General features: G+C 36.7%; 1 non-coding gene across 1 annotated transcript; it reads left to right on the forward strand.

The window, feature by feature from the left end:
• The first annotated feature begins 18417 nt into the window (after positions 1-18417).
• Positions 18418-18489, forward strand: TRNAC-ACA. Its single transcript has one exon. It is a non-coding gene; the product is annotated as a tRNA-Cys (tRNA).
• The last annotated feature ends 547 nt before the right edge of the window (positions 18490-19036 follow it).

Consider the following 19036-nt stretch of genomic DNA (forward strand, 5'->3'; position numbering starts at 1 on the left):
CCAATTAATGAAGGATTCAGGCAAAATCAGCTTACCATAATGTCCCATCAAATAAAGTCATCTTTCCTTTGGTCTCTCATCAATGACATATTATTCAGAGATGACTTATAAGAAAGGAAATAGAATAAAATATGAGTTCTTATTCATGATGTAAAAGTTGAAATTAAGTTGGAATTCTACTGAAGCTATTTGCCTTCAAAAACATGAAATAAAAATTGTTTTTCTTTAACCTTTCATTTTAAAGTTTCCTTGAGCTGTTGCCTTGTACCATATTCAGCTCTTTAATGCACTGCCTTTTTCTAGAATTATGGGATCACTCAGTGCCAGGAACCCACTTGAGGCAACAGCAATCTCTAAAAGTTCCCAAACTTATTCATTTTGTTCCAGCAATACTTTGAAATCTTAAAATTCTTAATCAATATTTGCTTGTGGTTTTGAGGATGTTGGCATTTGCATAGTTACAGTATAGACTTTATACTGTATGCTTTACCTGTTGAAGATATTCATCCTCCGTGGTGATGTTTGTCTTTACAGTAATTATCATGTTGACCATGGGAAATGAGAAAGTAAGCCTTGGTCTTATGCATATTATCATCTTCCCTGCTGGAGCTTGCAGTCACAGCATGAAAATAAAGCTGGACATAGTTATAATCTCTTTAATATCATCTAAAAATGTACTTTTATTCTAATTTCTAAACTCATAACTCTCCTTGGATGATATCTAGATATATAAAATCCTCATTAACATGAACATTTGTAGATTATATTTTAATTTAATTTTTCATTTTTTCTATTTAGCTTTCCATGTCTTTAAGATTGTTTTTTAAAAATGGTTATGGTCTCATTTCACAAGTTTTTATTTATACTCTATGTTAAATTATACAATTCATGTTCATTAATATAAATTTACATGAATATTCTTCAAACTTCTTTCTTATGTGGAGAAGACCAAACATCTAATAATCCATAAACCTGCTATTTAACATGAATTTGAGGTAGAAGGTTTTCTCTTGGTGATGAATTTTCTATTTCCCTAGTTTAGGAAAGCATTTGCATATCCCTAAAGAAACATGTCTATAGAGAAAATATATCATCATTTTTATAGGGAAGCCTTTTGTTATGTAAGCAATGTATGCTTATTATTTTTACTGACATGATCACAAACATTATGATGATTATTATGTTTCCTATAGCTGCTATAACAAGCAACCCCAAACTTAGTGATTTAAAAGAACAAAGATTGATTGTCTCATAGTTCTGGAGGCTGAAATTAATTTCAATGGGCTGATGTCCCACTGTCACCAGGCTTGTTCCTTCTTGAGGCTCTAGGACACGTGTCCTTGCCTTGCCTTTTCTAGCTTCTGGAGCCCATCTGTATTCCGTAGCCCATGACCTATTTTTGCATCACTTCAACCTCTTGCTTCTAGCATCATGTTGCCTTTTCTCCCCTTCAGTCAAACTTCCCGTCTCCTTCTTCTAAAGGACATTTCTGATTATATTTAGGGCCCATCCTGATAACCCAGGCTAACAGCCTCAATTTAAGATCCTTAACTTAACTGCATCTCAAAAGTCCCTTTCGCCTGTAAGGTAACATCCACAGGTTCCATGAAATAGGATGTGAGTGTATTTGGGGTCATTATTCAGCCTATGCTGCTGCTGCTGCTAAGTTCAGTCATGTCCAACTTTGTGCGATCCCATAGAGGAGAGCACACCAGGCTCCCCCATCCCTGGGATTCTCCAGGCAAGAACACTGGAGTCGGTTGCCATTTCCTTCTCCAATGCATGAAAGTGAAAAGTGAAAGTGAAATCCTTCAGTCGTGTCTGACTCCTAACAACCTCATGGACTGCAGCCTACCAGGCTCCTCCATCCATGAGATTTTCTAAGCAACAGTACTGGAGTGGCTTGCCATTGCTTTCTCCGTATTCAGCCAATCAGTCCAGTCTCTCAGTCGTGTCTGACTCTTTGCGACCCCATGAATTGCAGCACGCCAGGCCTCCCTGTCCATCACCAACTCCCGGACTTCACCCAAACTCACGTCCATCGAGTCAGTGATGCCATCCAGCCATCTCATCCTCTGTCATCCCCTTTTCCTCCTGCCCCCAATCCCTCCCAGCATCAGAGTCTTTTCCAATGAGTCAACTCTTTGCATGAGGTGGCCAAAGTACTGAAGTTTCAGCTTTAGCATCATTCCTTCCAAAGAACACCCAGGACTGATCTCCTTTAGAATGGACTGGTTGGATCTCCTTGCAGTCCAAGGGACTCTCAAGAGTCTTCAACACCACAGGTCAAAAGCACCAATTCTCCAGTGCTCAGCTTTCTTCACGGTCCAACTCTCACATCCATACATGACCACTGGAAAAACCATAGCCTTAACTAGATGGACCCTTGTTGGCAAAGTAATGTCTCTGCTTTTGAATACGCTATCTAGGTTGGTCATAACTTTCCTTCCAAGGACTAGGCATCTTTTAATTTCATGACTGCAATCACCATCTGCAATGATTTTGGAGGCCCCCAAAATAAAGTCAGATACTGTTTCCACTGTTTCCCCATCTATTTCCCATGAAGTGATGGGACTAGATGCCATGATTTTTGTTTTCTGAATGTTGAGCTTTAAGCCAAATTTTTCACTCTCTTCTTTCACTTTCATCAAGAGGCTTTTTAGTTCCTCTTCATTTTCTGCCATAAGGGTGGTGTCATCTGTGTATCTGAGGTTATTGATATTTCTCCCAGCAATCTTGACTCCAGCTTGTGCTTCTTCCAGCCCAGCATTTCTCATGGTGTACTCTGCATATAGATTAAATAAGCAGGGTGTCAACATACAGCCTTGACGTACTCCTTTTCCTATTTGGAACCAGTCTGTTCCATGTCCAGTTCTAACTGTTGCTTCCTGACCTGCATATAGGTTTCTCAAGAGGCAGGTCAGGTGGTCTGGTATTCCCATCTCTTGAAGAATTTTCCACAGTGTATTGTGATCCACACAGTCAAAGGCTTTGGCATAGTCAATAAAGTAGAAATAGATGTATTTCTGGAACTCTCTTGCTTTTTCCATGATCCAGTGGATGTTGGCAATTTGATCTCTGGTTCCTCTGCCTTTTCTAAAACCAGTTTGAACATCTGGAAGTTCACAGTTCACATACAAATTCAGCCTATACCAATTCTTAAAAGATTAGCATGGTAGCCGAGTACCTGCGAGGATAGGAAATCAGATGAATGCAATCAGTTACTGTTCACGAAGGCATTTACTTGCAGTGCATTGCCCTCTAACCTGAGGACTAAAATATCCTTGGAATACATTCAACATAAAAATTCATTGGTCCAATAATAAACATTAAAAATATCTCTACTACAATGTAGTCAACCCTGTAATGTTTTGAGATGAAAATGGTCCTTCTGTTAGAAAGGCTAGGCATGGCTGAGCCTCTAGAGAGAGGTTAGGGCTGAATGACTAGAAGCATCAAAAGTGGGGGAGGCTTTGTGCTCCCAGCCCCATTTTATAGTAGCAAGAGTATTGTCTGCTTAAGTACTGGACTTCCAAAAATATATGTGGTTTATTAAAGGTCTTGAGATAATAGACTTTTCAGGTATTGCTAGCAGTAAAGAACTCACCTGCCAATACAGGAGACATAAAAGACAAAAGTTCAATCTCTGGGTTGGGAAGATCCCCTGGAGGAGGCATGGCAACCCACCTCAGTCTTCTTGACTGAAGAATTCCATGGACAGAGAAGCCTGGCAGGCTCCAATTCATAGGCTCCCAAAGATTTGAACATGACTGAAGCACACACAAACTGCTAGTAATAATAACAATAATAGTCTGGAAAAAGCTGCTTCAAAATGCCATGTATTCTGTCCAGAATACCTTGACAAGGTATGGGTGAGGAACATCTTTTCACATATAAATAATCCGTGGTTCTAGCACCCCCTTAAAACCCTGATCCAGGGTTACTTTCTCCTGCATGTAATCATGCTAATACTTCTTTTCTATAAAAGCACTAACCAGTCAGAGAGGTTTTGGTTGTTGTTGTTTTTAGCTTCACTGTTCTTTAGTAAGTGATCAATTATGATAATGGGTCTTATTAGAATTCAAGGATAAATAGAGGTCTTGAGCAAATTACAGTTCTTTTCAAGTGCTAAATTCCTAAATGAATTCTCATATGTTTAGGCCTGTGCTGGCAAAACAGTATTAATTTTAATCTAAGTGGCTTAAAGTAAATTAGCATCCTTTTTCATCCTACCCACTGTTTACTCGCAATTCTCAACCACAGTTGAAATTCGTTTAACATTTTGATTGAGTTATAGGTAAAGTGATAACCATAAGACAGTTTTTCCATTTGTGTCCACATTATACAGTTTTAAAGTTTCAATTCAGAAGCCTATGGACAGAGGAGCCTAGCAGGCTGCAGTCAAGTAGCTTTGTAACTCACAGAGTTGGACATGACTGAAGAGACTCAGCATGCAATGGAATCTTAATATATGAATTAGAAAAACTATTAAGTTAATACAATCCGAATGCTTGCCTTTTATCTATAAATCACATAAATGTGTGATTTTAGCTAAAGAAGACAACTGACAGTTGCTTGTAGAAGAAGAAATCTAGCCTCTGCAATTTGCATTTTGAAAAAAAAAAAAAGTAACTCAGACTATGCCTGATTAATAGATCCAAACATAAGAAACAATTGAATGTAGTAAAGAATATGCAATATTTTATCTTTTTCCTCCTTTGTCTGTTCTCTATAAACTACCCTTACATCTCTGACTTCCACCTGCTCACCACCATTGAGCGCTTTTAACTTGATTTCAACCTGAGCCCATTCCCACCCAGCATCTAATTTCCTTATGGTTATTAATGGGGTTATCAATCATATGCCTCCCAGACTTCAAAGCTGTGGATTGCAGAGTCATTTCTAATTTTTCCCTGTTCTTTATCCCAATGTGCTAATAGAAACCAAATAACCCCTTTTCCTTTTAAATACTCTTTGATTTTCATCTTATTTCCAATTATCTATGTCATCACATTGGACAGAAACCAGGCTGATGGCAAGCTTATTTTGACTTGTTCTTGTTCAGTGGCCACCTAATTTAATCTCCCAAGTTTAGCTTAACCTGGTGGCTCAGAATCTGAGAATCTGCCTGCAATGCAGCAGGCTGGGTTGAATCCCTGAGTTGGGAAGATCCCCTGAAGAAGAAAATGGCAACTCACTCCAGTATTCTTGCCTGGAGAATTCCATGAACAGAGAAGCCTGGTGGGCTACAGTCCATGAGGTCACAGAGTCAGACATGACTAAGTGACTAACATATTTTTTTCCAACTGCTTATTACAGAAATTCTTTTTAAATATTGTTTTGTCTGCTTGCTCTCTTAAAAATGCTTGTTGTTCTTCCTCAATTCCTTCACTACGTTTTTGAGTTCTTTCTTTGTTGAGACTCATCCTACCAGTCTGACTTGATTTCCATAGTTCATGCTTCTTCAGCCACAGAAATTTTAATTTTTCACTGCCCCAAATTTGTTCCTCCATTTATGTGGCTTTACTATGTTGTGAAGTCATTTTTTTCTATTAATATTTCACAGGCATTCAGATCTTTCTTCAAGTTTTCTTTTATGTTTGAAGTGTTTCACAGAAGCATAAAACACTGCTCACTGTCAAAGTAAAGCAGGAAGACTAGTAAGAAAGCAATAATGAAGCACTAGACTGCCAGAGTCATACTATTGATAGCAGTCAGGCTTTCCATAGAAATTACATAGATTATTAGATGATAACATTATGGCTTATTTTGCTGATGATAATCATCTATTTCTAGAATGCAATTATTGTCTGAGTTTTAGAACTCTATATGTAATGTAGTTCTGCATTTTCATTACTAAATATAACTTAAATATAGTCCATAGATCTAGGCAAACACTTATTTTCACAGCATTCTTGTTATCACTTGACAAGATCAAGTTAACATTTTTAAAATTTCTTGTAAATTAAAAAATTTACAAAATACATTTGACTAAAAAAACACATGTAACAAAATTAAAGCAATTTCAAGAAAATGCTTAAAAATTAGACTTGGGTCATCTACTTTCTTCAAAATTTCAGAACCATCAGTGAAAGATCTTAACCACCACTGAAGACCAGGGATTAAGTTTTAAAATGCAATTTGTTTGACTATGGAAACTATAGGTTTTAATATTTCAATATTGCTCTAACAATTTCCTAAAGAAGGTAGGTTGACTTCTTCTTAACGACACCTTATACAAATATAGGAACTACAGTTATGAAATGAGTATTTTATCTCCTGTTAATTAATGCCCTATCATTAAAATCACTAAAACTGAGATTGTTTTGAAGAGTACAAGTAGATATGCTTGGAATTTACAAAATTGCTTTCAAACTGTACTCCTTCCTTCTCCAAATTAACTCCTCTGATGGATTCTTTTTCTGGCAGTCTTTTCCTGCTTTCTCAAGCTATAATTAGTCATTGAGGATTGTCTCAGTGCACGCCTGGAAGACATTATAAACTCGAGTTGTGGTTCTTTCTCCTTGTTAAGAAAAGTCTCTCTCTGAATGATATAATTTGAGGAAACTAATGACCAGATAGTGATTTGGGAACATCATGACTGCTACTCCTCTTTCCTAGCACAGGTACAAAATGATTGGTGTTCTGTCCTTTAAAGATACCAGTAAGAAAGAAGCATAGCTAGTAGATTCAAAACAAAAAAAACCGGCCTAATTTGCATATCAGATGGAACAAAAAATCATCCTGATTTTAATAAGTTTTTTTGTGTGTTTATACAGTAATAAAACAAACCAAAAAGATGGATAAAATCAAAGCCAGTCATTCATAATGTATTTGCAGTTACACTGCAACTCATTTTTATTGAATAGTTTCAGGCTAAAGCAATATTTAAATGCTAGATATTTGATATTTGCAAATTTGAGAGGAAATCCGAATTGGTTTAAAGTAGCTTCAAAGATACAGATATTCATGTGGGAATTAACTGGCATAAGGAAGAAGGAAAATTGCTGAAATGATTTACATTTACCTGCTCATAAAATCTCCTGGGCTTCACACTAAACATTGCCCAATGCTTAGTTGTAACTTTGCGCTTTTTTTTTTTTTTCATTAATCACAACTACACCACAGAAGTTCTGACATGAATAAATATGGAATGTATCCTACTATCTCTGTGTAGTTGTAGTGGGGAAAGCAATATAATGTTAACTCAATAAGTTACAACACAAAGAACACAAATCACTGAGCCCGAAAGTAGGACAACTTTCCTCACTAGTCCAAACTCACAGAATCAGATTTTCCATGTCCCAGTCTGGGAAACAGAAAGTGCATGCATGTAAAGTCATTTCAGTCATGTCCAACTCTTCACAACCCTAGAGACTATACGCTGGCAGGCTTCTCTGTCTATGGGATTCTCCAGGCAAGAATACTGGAGTGGGTTGCCAGGAGAATGAATGAATGAATCCATGTCTCTTTTGTCTCCTGCACTGCCAGGCAGATTCTTTACCACTAGTGCCTCCTGGGATGCCCCTGAATGCATATGTGATTGCTCTCAAACATAATGCTCTTTGGTCTATAACTGTTACATGTTCCAAAATTGCTAATTCTTATTGAGTCTCACTCTAGACCAGATGTAATGAGAATGGGAATTGATTTAAGCCTAATAAATAATACATACTCTCTACTAGAAGTCAAACTTTTCATTTGATTTTATACCTTCACTCTAGAGTATAGTACTCTGCTACAATGTACTTGCAGTACATTATTGCTTAATGGAAATAAAGTAATTAAAAGCAAAAATCCTGATCTGCTCAAATGATATTCTAAAATTTTCAAACTCATTTCAATCCTTTTTTAACAAACCACCAATGTATAATGAATAATGTTTTATATTTTAAAGAATGTGAACTGAGCTTCCAGTTCAAGATGGCAGAGTAGAAGGACGTGCACTCATCTCCTCCTGTGATAGTACCAAAATTGCAACTAGTTGTTGAACAACCATTGACAGGAGGACACTGGAACCCACAAAAAAAAAAAAAAAAGACACCCCACATCCAAAGACAAAAAAGCTTCAGCAAGATGGTAGGAGGGGCACAGTCATGATCAAATCCAATCCCATACCCAAGAGGTGGTTGACCCTCAGGCTGGAGAACAATAATACCAAAGAAGTTCTCGCACTATTGTGAAGGTTCTGAAGTCCATGTCAGACTTTCCAACCTGGGGATCTGACAAAGGGACTGGGTATCCCCAGGGAATCTGGCTTTTGTGGGGGGGTGGGGGGGTGGGTTGATTATAGGCCTTCCAGAGGACTGAGAGAAACAGAGACTCCAGTCTTGGAGAACACACACAAAATTTTGGGCACACCAAGACCCAGAGGAGAGGAGCAGTGACCCCACAGGAGACTGAAACAAAACTACCTGCTAGTGTTGGAGGACCTCCTGTGGAGCTGTGGATCACAAGGGGCTCACCACAAGGATGGGGTCACTGGAAGGGCCCCCTTGGCATAAACCATCTTGGAGTTCACCATTAACCCTACCATATACCCCAGGGCTGGGTCACCTCAGGCCAAACAACTACCAGAGAGGAAGTGCAACCCCACCCATCAGCAGAAAATTGGATTAAAGCTTTACTGAGCAAGGCCTTCTCCATCAGAGCAAGACCCAGTTTTTCCCAACACCAGTCCCTCCCATTGAGAAGTTTTACACAAGCTTCCTTAGCCTCATCCATCAGAGGGCAGACAGAAGAAGCAAGAAGAGGCACAGTCTCACAGCAGCCAAAACAAAAACCATATTACAGAAAGTAACCATGGTGAAAAAGCAGAAAGCTATGTCCCAGATGAAGGGACAAGATAAAATCCCAGCAAAGCAACTAATGAAGTGGAGATATGCAATCTTCCAGAAAAACAATTCAGAATAATGATAGTGAAGATGATCCAGGACCTTAGGAAAAGAATGGAAACAAAGATTGAGAAGATGCAAGAGATGTTTACCAAAGACCTAGAAGAACTAACACACAAACAAACAGAGATGAGTAATACACTAGGAGGAATAAATAGTGGGATAACTGAGGCAGAAGAATGGAAAAATGACCTGGAGGACAGAATGGTGGAAATCACTGCTACAGAACAGAATATAGAAAAAAAGCATGAAAAGAAATGAAGACAGCCTAAGAGACCTCTGGAAAAACATTAAAAATACCAACATTTTCATTATGGGGTTCCAGAAGGAGAAGAATGAGAGAAAGTACCTGAGAAAATATTTGAAGAGATAATAGCTGAAAAATTCCCAAACATGGGAAAGGAAATAGTTAGCCAAGTCCAGGAAGCACAGAGTCCCAGGAAGGATAAACACAAGGAGGACCACACCTAGACACAGTAATCAAACTGACAAAAATTAAAGACAGAGATAAAATATTAAGCAACAAGGAAAAAAATGACAAATAACATACAAAGGAACTGCCATCAGGCTGTCAGTTGATTTCTCAACAGAAATTCTCCAAGCCAGAAGGGAATGGCATGATACACTTTTAAGTGATGAAAGGGAAGAACCTATAATCAGGAATACTCTACCCAACAAGACTCCTTCAGATTTAATGGAGAAATCAAAAACTTTCCAGACAAGCAAAATTTAAGAGAATTTTTGCCAAATGAGCTTTACAACAAATGCTAAAGGAACTTCTCTAGGCAGGAAACACAAGAGAAGGAAAAGACCTATAGAAAATAAACCCAAAAACAATTAAGAAAACAGTAATAGGACCATGCATATTGATGATTACCTTAAATGTAAATGGATTAAATGCACTAACCAAAAGATTGACACTGACATGGTGGATAAAACATGTTCATGTAGGCCTTTCCACTTACCACATCACCCTGCTTGACCTCCCCATCCAAATGTATAAAATTATTTTATATTGTCAAGTTAATCATGTTCCCATTATGACTTGCAATGGTAATTATCTTTTATTTTTTTGTCTGACTATTGATGTTGAAAACTGATAAATACCTTTTACTATTGTCATTATGTAAGTATTATTCACTTAATACAATTGTATCAGGATTGATCAACAGAAAAATAATAGAACTCTACATCACCAAACTAGGATCTATAGAAAAGCCTGTAATCACTTTTTAAAATCCAGATGCATATCACAAATATCTTAAAATTTTTTGAAAAATACAAATGCCCAAGTATTGTTTTTTTCTCCAGAACTCCAGATATGTTTCCAATGAGCAGTTATGTTTCAAATCAACTGGACCATATGATGATCTTTTACTTTTACCTAGTTTGTTTCAATTTTTCTATTTCATATTCAGTGCTCCCAGTTCATTTAGTTTATGTTCTTCAATTTCTTCATCTCTTCTCTCTCCTTTTTTTTTTTTTTTGATGTTCTTCCTCAGCATTTATCAAGTGTAGTAGAAAAGCTTTTGTATACATATGTATGGGCTTCCCTGGTAGCTCAGCTGGCAAAGAATTTGCCTGCAATGCAGGCTACCCCAGTTTGAGTCCTTTGTCAGGAAGATCCCCTGGAGAAGGGATAGGCTACCCACTCTGGTATTCTTGGGCTTCTGTGATGACTCAGATGGTAAAGAACACCTGCAAAGCAGGAGACATGGGTTCAGTCCAGGGTTGGAAAGATACCCCAGAAGAGGGTATGGCAATCCACTCCAGGATTCTTGCCTGGAGAATCCCCATGGGCAGAGGATCCTGGTGGGCTACAATTCATGGGGTCACAAAGAGTTGGACACAACTGAGTTACTAAACACCACACAGTATATACATACATATATATATATGTATAATATATATATTTTTAGAAAACATTAATTTTTCCTAACTAAAAATATTATGACATTTTGATTTACTTGTTTGAATAGAAGGCTAGATTTCCAATTAAGAATTAGATATGCAGTAAGCATCAAGGAGCATAGGGAACAATAGTCAATATCTTATAATAACCTAAGATGGAAAATAATTTCAAAAATAGTGTATGTGTATTTGACTAACTGAATCATCTTGCTGTCCATCTGAAACATTGTAAGTCAACTATACTTCAATAATATATGTATATATATTAAAAAAAGAAAGTTTACTAAACTGAATAACTAGATTATGCAGTCCTACAGATGCATAGCTAGTAGAAATATAAGAGGAGTCCTTAAGTAAAAATGATATAGGATATGTAGGAGATAAATTGCACACACATGGAAACTAACTAGAATTAAGCAATACATAAAGCAGATATTATATAAATTATACCTCATAAATTTTAAAATGAATATAAGAATAAAAATGCAATTATACCTTTAGAAGATGAAATGGAAGCACTAGCTCACAATATAAAGTAAACATAAAAACAATTCTAATTAAAGATAAGAAATATAATTTCATAGTGGATCCAGGATGTTTTGGGAAAACTCAAATAAACATTTTGGTCAGCCCAATATTTAGCATACATTCTACCAGGTACCATTGTTAAGTAGTAAGGATATAACTGGGAGAAGACATTAGTAGGGGAAGACAGGCAATAAAGTTAATAAATATATTATGGAAAGGCAGTGCAAAACAAGAGTTTAGAGAGGTCTGGAGGGTTGCTGTTTTCCTTCTATAACTTTATTTTCTTTTTTTGTTTCATCTGACTTGTATATGGAGTGATATATAAATGTCATCTTTAAGCAGAACAACAACAAAATACTTTACGGAAATAAAAGAAGACTTGAATTATCTATTGTATTTCCTATTATGTTTCTGGAAAACTGACTTGCAATGATCATTGCATGTGCTTGTATTCCTTTCTTTCTGTCTAGCTATGAGGTCTTTATTTTCTGTAATTTCTGCTTAATAGAGACAATTGCCATGCCTCACAGGAGATAAATATATACATAACTATTATACACACATAACTGACAACTCTTTATTATAAATTGTATCTTTTAGCATCTAAAAGCCCTCAGTTTTAGGCTTAATAATTTTTGGATTGAATTTTACTTGCCTGAGAAGACTCTTGAGAGTCCCTTGGACTGCAAGGAGATCCAACCAGTCCATTCTGAAGGATATCAGCCCTGGGATTTCTTTGGAAGGAATGAGGCTAAAGCTGAAACTCCAGTTTTAGTCACCTCATGCGAAGAGTTGACTCATTGGAAAAGATTCTGATGCTGGGAGGTATTGGGGGCAGGAGGAGAAAGGGATGACAGAGGATGAGATGGCTGGATGGCATCACCGACTCAATGGACGGAAGTTTGAGTGAACTCCGGGAGTTGGTGATGGATAGGGAGGCCTGGCATGCTGTGATTCATGAGGTCGCAAAGAGTTGGACACGACTGAGAGACTGAACTGAACTGAACTGAACTGAGCTAATCCAAGATCAAAATCTGTAATTTGTTACTTTTATTTCTATGGTGTGTTTTTTATTCTTTCATTTTAGGAAATTCTGAAATATTTCTTTAGTGTCTTTTGTACATATCATTGTACAAAATGATATGCTATGTACAAACATATTGTTTTGCTTTTGGAGCCAAGCTGAAAGTTGTTTTATTTTATGAGGTGAACTAAGCCCATTTATATTTTTAATAAGGTGGTGATGCTTTATTTTTAATTACTATCTGTATTAGGTGATACTTACTTTCATAATCTTCGTGATAGTTTGCGTGTTTTGGGTTTTTTTTTTTTTTTTTTTGATATTTGAAAGGCCTGTGTTTTTGTTCTAGTGGTCACCTTCCTGCTTAGTTCCGTTCAGTTCAGTCACTCAGTTATGTCCGACTCTTTGCAACCCCATGAACCACAGCACACCAGGCCATCACCAACTCCTGGAGTTTACCCAAATTCATGTCCATTGAGTCGGTGATGCCATCCAGCCATCTCATCCTCTGCCATTCCCTTCTCCTCCTGCCATCAGTCTTTCCCAGCATCAAGGTCTTTTCAAATGAGTCAGCTCTTCCCATCAGGTGGCCAAAGTATTGGAGTTTCAGCTTCAGCATCAGTCCTTCCAATGAACACCCAGGACTGATCTCCATTAGAATGGACTGGCTGGATCTCCTTGCAGTCCAAGGGACTCTCAAGAGTCTTCTCCAACACCACAGTTCAAAAGCATCAATTCTTCGGCACTCAGCTTTCTTCACAGTCCAGCTCTCACATCCATACATGACCACTGGAAAAACCATAGCCTTGACTAGATGGACCTTTGTTGACAAAGTAATGTCAACAACTGAAAATCAAGATCAAGAGAGTTTTTGGCCTTCTGCTCCACAGGAGGTCTCTGTCCTCCCTGAGCTCACCTTAGGACACCTGCATTACCGTTTGACAGGTGTACTGCCCCAGTCAAACTCCCCACCTGCCACTGTCCCCAGAGCAAATGCTCTTTAATTTCATCACCTTTTACTACATGTTTTCAGTGTTTAATACAATCTTTGACTTATACATATCACCTATTCTATATTTCTCTTTCCAAAGCCTTTCTCCTCTCTTTCTTTATTTGCATTATATTCACTTTGTCAGAACACAAAATGTACATATTTTATTCTTTCTTATACTACTTATGTGTTATTTTTCTCTCTTATGACCAGCTTTGTCTGAGTTGTAGTGCTACAATACTGAAATCAAGAGTCCTTTTGCCAAAATTTGCTATTCGTGTCATAGTTTGATGAAATTCATCCTCTAGTAGATTGCTGAATAAGGACTCATGGTTAAGAATTTATGAATTTTTATATGACAAAAATAATTTTTCTATAGCTTTGACATTTGAAAGACAGCTTAGCTTTTTGGTTCGCGATTTCTTTCCTTGAGCTTTTCCTTGCTTTCTATTCTGTTTGGCCAGAGTCATGCCAGTTTGTTTTACCTTTGATCTCATTTCTCTGAAACTTTGAAGATTATTCTTATCTTTACCTCCAATAGTTTTACTAGGATATAGCTCAGAGTTTATCATTTCAGTAGTTCCATTTTTAAAATTTATTCTGCATGTATATTCATATGATGAATAGAGCTATTTATACAGAACTATTCTTGTAAGCAATGCTTGTGTTAGCAAAAGATCGGAAACAACATGAATGTCAACCAATACCTGACTGATTAGATAAATTATTGTACATTCATAGAGTAGAATAATCTATAGTTATTTTAAAAAGTGACAATCTTTCACATTCTAAGGCAAAACTGTATCCACAATTCTTTTTATTCACCCTAATCCAATCTGACTTCTATTCTCATGAAAGTGAAAATGAAAGTCACTCAGTCGTATCAGATTCTTTGTGGCCTCAAGGACTGTAGCCCGCCAGGCTCCTCCTTTCATGGAATTCTCCAGGCAAGAATACTGGAGTGGGTTGCCCTGTTTCCTTCTCCACGTAATCTTCCCAACCCAGGGATGCAATCAAAGTCTCCTGTATTACAGGGAGATTCTTTACCATCTGAGCCACCAGGGAAGCCCAAGAATACTGGAGTGGGTAGCCTATCCCTTCTCAAGGGGATCTTCCCCACCCAGGAATCAACGAGATTCTCCTACATTGCAGCCAGATTCTTTACCAGCTGAGCTCATAGCTCTATTGAAACTGCTCTTGAGGAAATCGTCAAAGGTTTTCATGTTGCCAAGACCATTGGATCCTTTTCTGTCTTTATCTTAACCTTTCTATAAATGATTTATTTCCATTAGCCCCTGTTGCTTTCTTGAATACTGTTCTCCTTCAGATTTTATGATATATATTGGTGTTTCTTTTTTCCCCCACACCTTATCATTTCTCTTCATTCTCTAGGTTTCTTTCTCCACTCATTTGTAAGTGTTGAAGTAGCTCAGGGCTCAGTCCTGGTTCCTCTAGTTTTTCCTACAAGCACTCTTCCCCAAGGATCAGAGTCATCAAACAGAATTTAAATCACATCAGAACTTGTGACTCTCAAACCCAGAATTTTTCTTTAATATTTCATTACACTTATTATACAATCCAAATACCTCATATAAACCCTAAAATTCAAATGCTTTGTGGTCTGTCTATCCTCCATTCTTATAATCTCTATTCCCCTTACCCCTACCCATAAGATCCAGTAACACTGCCTTGTGAAATTTCCTAGCACACATCATATACTTCCTAGCATCTGGAAATTATACTTGTTATTACCTATCCTTAAGATCTCTTTCCTTGGCTTCCCTGTGGCACTTTTTATTCTTCAGAACTGAACTTAAATAGCATCTTGTGAGAAAAGACTTCCTCACCACAATTCAAAATATTGTGTCAGCCTCTAATGTAGGAAATGTATATATAAAGGGAAGGAAAAAATTGATGAGCCATTGAAATATAGGAAAAAGTATTCAATTTTCCATTTATATTTGTTGCTATTACATACTTTCAGATATCAGTGTATATGTTTTACAAAATTTATAATGAAATAGTAGTATATACATATATATACATACATGATTTAAATACACTTCTCTAAAAGTGTACACAAAATTTTAAATTTATATATATATATATTTGATGTATGTTTAAAGACCAGTATTCTTTCATTACTCTGTTTAGAGCCTTTGAGACTTAATTATTAGCTATAATTGTTTTCAATTGTATGTATCTACTTTATTTCCTGAATATATCATAAATATCATATTCACTATTATATCTTCAATACCTAGTATTATTTGAGTGATTAAATGAATGAACTATAACATATATAAGTTAATTTATAGGTATACTTTAATGTGTATAACATGAAATACAATAAGGTATTATGTAGTTTTATATATAATTTTTACATTTATTTCAGATTTTAACATGGGGTTCACAATGCCAAAGAGAAAAAAGAATAAAACTAAACTTATTCAGATCCCTAACAGAAACTCTGAATAGATGGAAAATGATACTGCTTTCCTTGCTCACACAACTTAAAAATAATAGTGTCTTTTGCTTATGAAAATGTAAATTTTGGGCAATTCCCATTAAAGTCCTAATTTCCCCCAAAACTGTACTCAATAATTCTGATTATTGGAACAATTAATATTTAAAACTGCTAAGAAAGTTTTAGAAAGTAAAAAATTAGTAGTAGAAAGTGTTTTTATAATGAATATTAGTGCTACAATCAGGAAAAATAAGAAGTTCTTGAAAAGGCTCAACAACACCCCTGGCATAGATGCCTCAAACCTTGAAATTTCCTAAGCATAGAAGGAGTAAGGAAGAGGATGGCCAAGATGGCAGAATAGGAAAACCCTAATCTTACCTCCTCTCATGGACACACCAAAATTACAGCTATTAGTAGAGTAACTATTGATGAGAAAGACTAGAAGATTAGCAGAAAAGATCTTTCTACAACTAAAGATAAAAGAACAACCACACTGAGATGGGTAGGAGGGCTAGAGATACAATATAGCCAAGACCCACACCCTTTGGGTTGTGTAACACACAAATGAGAAAATAATTACAATTTCAGAGGTTATACAACCAGTATATGACAATACATAAATGACTAGATAAGAAAAAGTTCAATTCAGGTTCATACATATTTATTAAAAGTTCAAATGTATCTACCCAATTAGGTTACTCCCAAATGAAAAAAAAAAAATCACTTAAGAATACCATGGAATGGAAATTGATATAGCACATAAAAGTGCATGCTAAATATTAACATACATTTCTCCATCATTGTGGTTTAAAAATTATAATGGCTTGGTTTTCAATTTAATTTGTAACAAGAAATTAAATATTATTTTTTTGAATGAATAAACTTCAACTGGTAAAGGATTTAGGATACACAAAGATAATACAAAAATTTGTGGACATGTATATGTACCAAATATTTCAACAACATATTTACTATTATATTTTCATATTTTAAAATGGAAATAAACTAAAGCTTTTAGGAAAAAAAATAGAGAATGTAATATTTAACAAAATCCTCTTTTGTGGGTTTATATTAAATATGGTCCTTTTTTTTTTTTTTTTTTGGTCAGTGAAGTAAAGAGAGCTTGCAATCTGATCCAAGCAAAGTCAAGAAGAAATATTATATATATCACAGGAAGATTTGGGATAATTTCCTCTGACAAATAAACAATTTACTCATAATGGGAAAGAAAGTGTTGAGTTTTTAAATATGTTGTTTTTAAATATCTTACTCATATTTCCAAATGTCAGCCTGTGATTAATACATATTAGATTATATTGACGATGTTAAGGCAGAGATAATAGGCTCTGTTACACACACAGCTGACAGACTAAATTTTTGAAAATCTAACATAACAGAGATCAAATTTCTCCAAATTCCCTCATGATCATTCTGTCATTGTGGTATGTTTGTGTGTATGTGTTCCCCCCCCCAAAAAAAAAAATATATATATATATTACATTTTTAAACTCATATTTCTCTCTAACCCTCTAACCCTTATCAAATATTCTTATGTATCATCCAACCTCTATGGTTTGTCTTAATCTCTCTCACTTATTCTGCTCCCCTCAATTCCATTAACTTCTAATTTTATGTAGAGAAATTTACTATCACTTAATCTTCTAATTGCTAATTTGTACATGCAAATCATAAAACTGGTCAGACTAAGTTCAGTTCAGTCATGTCCAACTCTTTGTGACCCCGTGGGATTACAGTACATCAAGATTCCCTGTCCATCACCAACTCCCTGAGCTTACTTAGACTCATGTCCCTCGAGTCAGTGATGCCATCCAACCATCTCATCCTCTGTCATCCCCTTCTCCTCCCACCTTCAATCTTTCCCAGCATCAGGGTCTTTTCCAATCAGTTCTTCACATCAGGTGGCCAAACTATTGGAATTTCAGCTTCAACATCTGTCCTTCCAATGAATATTCAGGACTGATTTCCTTTAGGATTGACTGGTTGGCTCTCCTTGCAGTCCAAGGAACTTTCAAGAGTCTTCTCCAGCACCACCGTTCAAAAGCATCAATTCTTCGGCATTCAGCTTTTTTTATAGTCCAACTCTCAATCCATACATAACTAACCGAAAAAACATAACTTTGACTAGAGGGTCCTTTGTTGGCAAAGTAATGTCTGCTTTTTAATAATACGCTGTCTAGGTTGGTCATAGCTTTTCTTTCAGGGAGCAAGCATCTTTGAATTTCATGGCTGCAGTCACCATCTGCAGTGATTTTGGAGCCCCCCAAAATAAAGTCTGTCACTGTTTCCATTGTTTTCCATCTACTTGCCGTGAAATGATGGGACCGGATGCCATGATCTTAGTACTCTGACTTTCATCAAGAGGCTCTTTAGTTCTTCTTTGCTTTCTGCCATAAGGATGGTGTTATCTGTGTATCTGTAGTTATTGATATTCTCCTGGCAATCTTGATTCCAGCTTGTGCTTCATCCAACCTGGCATTTCACATGATGTACTCTGTATATAAGTTAAATAAGCAGGGTGAAAATATATAGCCTTGATGTACTCCTTTCCCAATTTGGAACCAGTCTGTTGTTCCATGTTAGAACTTCCCTAGTGGCTCAGATGGTAAAGCGTCTGCCTACAATGCAGAAGACCCAGGTTCGATCCCTGGGTCGGGAAGGTCCTCTGGAGAAGGAAATGGCAATCCACTCCAGTACTCTTGCCTGGAAAATCCCATGGATGGAGGAGCGTGGTAGGCTACAGTCCATGGGGTTGCAAAGAGTCGGGTTCCATGTTAGGTTCTAACTATTGCTTCTTGACCTGCATACAGACTAAATAAGCCTTCACATTGTTAGGGCACATCCTCCTGAGAGTAATCCTTGGGGTTATAAAATACACACATGTTCTCTTTTCTCTCTCTCTTTCTCCCTATCCTTTAAGTCAGTTATATGGAAATGCGACTTGTAGAGTCATACAGGACTCTGTGCTAAAAAGAGCCCATTCTTGGTTAATGCTCTGCTGTTACCTTGAAATTCTTATGAGAAATGGAGTATTCCTGCCATGTCAATAAACAATGATGCCTTAGCCATCAGCCATTCTAGCCCTCCAAATGTAAATTTAAGAGCCTGCAGAGTGCCCTGGAAAAAAAACAATGCCTGTCTGGCAGCCATCAGCCACTTCCCATTGTGAGTATTGAGGAGTTGGGGGGGGCGGGGGGGTGGTTAGT

The sequence above is a fragment of the Oryx dammah genome, unplaced genomic scaffold (genome assembly GCF_014754425.2).
Source record: "Oryx dammah isolate SB20612 unplaced genomic scaffold, SCBI_Odam_1.1 HiC_scaffold_18, whole genome shotgun sequence".
Taxonomy (NCBI): domain Eukaryota; kingdom Metazoa; phylum Chordata; class Mammalia; order Artiodactyla; family Bovidae; genus Oryx; species Oryx dammah.